At 38.4% G+C, this 3,670-nt stretch overlaps 1 protein-coding gene across 3 annotated transcripts in view; it reads right to left on the bottom strand.

Moving 5' to 3' along the window:
* Nucleotides 1-244, bottom strand: part of LOC117962683 (cell cycle checkpoint control protein RAD9A-like) — a 17,500-nt gene extending 17,256 nt beyond the window's left edge. For all 3 annotated transcript variants that reach the window (XM_059020833.1, XM_059020832.1, XM_059020834.1), the window contains exon 1: nucleotides 1-244. This exon is cut by the window's left edge and continues 141 nt beyond it. The gene's annotated coding sequence lies outside the window, so the exon portion shown is untranslated.
* Nucleotides 245-3,670: the final 3,426 nt, after the last annotated feature.

Here is a 3,670-nt window from a genome sequence, read left to right as displayed (position 1 = left end):
TTTTAAGTCTGAATAACTTTCATGTTGAGCGAACGCGTATTTCAGCGCAAGCAACGCGGTTCAAAACTACGACACTCGTCTATAATAAACGGTCAATATTTTTTTAAAATAATGCTTGTTTGTTTTAATTTAAATAATAATAATAATAATAATAATAATAATAATAATAATAATAGTAAACGCCGCTGTCGATTCCGCGCCGGCTCGACTCGGTGAAGCTTCCGAAGCTGCTCGTGTGTGTCAGGCACCCTGATCACGTGTGAGGGGGCGGCAGCAGCAGATCACATGACGGGGTGGTAAGGAGGCGGTGACGTAATGAAGCTAATCTGCACCAGCGAGTCCCACCTACCCGACCCAACCTGGTTCATTATATTGTCTTTATTTTAAGATTCAAGCGGGTGTTGTTAACACGCGACGTGTTCAACACGCAAACAAACCTTAAGGGTATTTTTTTAATTTATTTTATCGCTGTTCTTGTTCAACATTTTGTCCTAAACGCATCTGTTCATTTTAAGATATATATATATATTTTACAGAACAGCACAGCCCTCGTCCGCTTTTGGTCTCCCTCGTAGCTGTTGCAAAACGTTCGCGTATTCTGCTGGTGTGAATAATAATAATAATAATAATAATAATAATAATAATAATAATAATAATAATTAAAACGTGCGATATGGTTTATATATACATAAGATCATAAGAAAGTTTACAAACGAGAGGAGGCTCCATTCAGCCCATCTTGCTCGTTTGGTTGTTAGTAGCTTATTGATCCCAGAATCTCATCAAGCAGCTTCTTGAAGGATCCCAGGGTGTCAGCTTCAACAACATTACTGGGGAGTTGGTTCCAGACCCTCACAATTCTCTGTGTAAAAAAGTGCCTCCTATTTTCTGTTCTGAATGCCCCTTTATCTAATCTCCATTCCCCTGGTCCTTGTTTCTTTTTTCAGGTCCCCTGGGTCGACATTGTCTATACCTTTTAGGAATATATACGTGTGTATGTGAAAATGTAAGACAGACAGACAGACAGAGCCCCACAATCCTGTTCAGTTTGACGCTACAATATAATCCCTTCTTCTTGGGGTCTGTGTTAGTTTACTACATTCTGAAAAGAGTTTAGTTTCATTAAAGCTACAGACAGACAGACAGACAGACAGACAGACAGACAGACAGACAGAGCCCCACAATCCTGTTCAGTTTGACGCTACAATATAATCCCTTCTTCTTGGGGTCTGTGTTAGTTTACTACATTCTGAAAAGAGTTTAGTTTCATTAAAGCTGCAGACAGACAGACAGACAGACAGACAGACAGACAGACAGACAGACAGAGCCCCACAATCCTGTTCAGTTTGACGCTACAATATAATCCCTTCTTCTTGGGGTCTGTGTTAGTTTACTACATTCTGAAAAGAGTTTAGTTTCATTAAAGCTGCAGACAGACAGCCTCCACACACCCCCAGACTCGGATCCTCTCAGTAACTCGAGCTCAAGAAGATCCTGAGCGAGTTTCGTCACAATTGATCGCGCGTTTCTCTCTCACACACAGAAACAAAGAAACAAAACTATTTTTTTCTTTTTAAAAAGTTTGTGTTTTTATTTTTGTTTCAAGACTCTCTCTCGCTCCTCTCTCTCTCTCTCCCAGTTCAGTAAACTCAGAAGGGATGAAACTGCGTACAGAAGCAAACATTTCAAAACAACTTAACCAAATGTAAGAAAAAGGGTATCAATTCAAACAGTAAGCAGCTTCAAAGCGTACCGCCTCACTTCCTGTCACTCAAACACTGTGTTTATTATCATTTTGTTGCTCAGTCTGTGTTGCTTTGACTGTGAGTTCAGGAGCTGCTCTTCAGTTCTAGCTGCGCTGCCATAGTTATTGTATTGTGAATCGCTACAGCCCTGGCTAGGACTACAGCTCCCAGCATGCCTCTGCACCCGCGGCAATGGTGAGGGATGCTGGGAGCTGTAGTTCTGTAACTGCAATGCGCTGGGCTGTATTACATTGTTTTGCTCAGTCTGTGTTGCTTTGACTGTGAGTCTAGTAATGTTAAACTGCAGTTACAATGTAATTCCAGTCCAGTCTAGTGATATTAAACTGCAGTTACAATGTAATTCCAGTCCAGTCTAGTGATATTAAACTGCAGTTACAATGTAATTCCAGTCCAGTCTAGTGATATTAAACTGCAGTTACAATGTAATTCCAGTCCAGTCTAGTGATATTAAACTGCAGTTACAATGTAATTCCAGTCCAGTCTAGTGATATTAAACTGCAGTTACAATGTAATTCCAGTCCAGTCCAGTCTAGTGATATTAAACTGCAGTTACAATGTAATTCCAGTCCAGTCTAGTGATATTAAACTGCAGTTACAATGTAATTCCAGTCCAGTCTAGTGATATTAAACTGCAGTTACAATGTAATTCCAGTCCAGTCTAGTGACATTAAACTGCAGTTACAATGTAATTCCAGTCTAGTCTAGTGATATTAAACTGCAGTTACAATGTAATTCCAGTCCAGTCTAGTCTAGTGATATTAAACTGCAGTTACAATGTAATTCCAGTCCAGTCCAGTCTAGTGATATTAAACTGCAGTTACAATGTAATTCCAGTCCAGTCTAGTGATATTAAACTGCAGTTACAATGTAATTCCAGTCCAGTCTAGTCTAGTGATATTAAACTGCAGTTACAATGTAATTCCAGTCCAGTCTAGTCTAGTGATATTAAACTGCAGTTACAATGTAATTCCAGTCCAGTCCAGTCTAGTGATATTAAACTGCAGTTACAATGTAATTCCAGTCCAGTCTAGTGATATTAAACTGCAGTTACAATGTAATTCCAGTCCAGTCTAGTCTAGTGATATTAAACTGCAGTTACAATGTAATTCCAGTCCAGTCTAGTGATATTAAACTGCAGTTACAATGTAATTCCAGTCTAGTCTAGTGATATTAAACTGCAGTTACAATGTAATTCCAGTCCAGTCTAGTGATATTAAACTGCAGTTACAATGTAATTCCAGTCCAGTCTAGTGATATTAAACTGCAGTTACAATGTAATTCCAGTCCAGTCTAGTGATATTAAACTGCAGTTACAATGTAATTCCAGTCCAGTCTAGTGATATTAAACTGCAGTTACAATGTAATTCCAGTCCAGTCTAGTCTAGTGATATTAAACTGCAGTTACAATGTAATTCCAGTCCAGTCTAGTGATATTAAACTGCAGTTACAATGTAATTCCAGTCCAGTCTAGTGATATTAAACTGCAGTTACAATGTAATTCCAGTCCAGTCTAGTGATATTAAACTGCAGTTACAATGTAATTCCAGTCCAGTCTAGTCTAGTGATATTAAACTGCAGTTACAATGTAATTCCAGTCCAGTCTAGTCTAGTGATATTAAACTGCAGTTACAATGTAATTCCAGTCCAGTCTAGTGATATTAAACTGCAGTTACAATGTAATTCCAGTCCAGTCTAGTCTAGTGATATTAAACTGCAGTTACAATGTAATTCCAGTCCAGTCTAGTGATATTAAACTGCAGTTACAATGTAATTCCAGTCCAGTCTAGTGATATTAAACTGCAGTTACAATGTAATTCCAGTCCAGTCTAGTGATATTAAACTGCAGTTACAATGTAATTCCAGTCCAGTCTAGTGATATTAAACTGCAGTTACAATGTAATTCC

Source organism: Acipenser ruthenus, unplaced genomic scaffold (genome assembly GCF_902713425.1).
Source record: "Acipenser ruthenus unplaced genomic scaffold, fAciRut3.2 maternal haplotype, whole genome shotgun sequence".
NCBI classification, from domain to species: Eukaryota; Metazoa; Chordata; class Actinopteri; order Acipenseriformes; family Acipenseridae; genus Acipenser; species Acipenser ruthenus.
The sequence above is the reverse complement of the archived record's forward strand: the minus strand, read 5'-3'. Positions and strand labels throughout refer to the sequence as shown.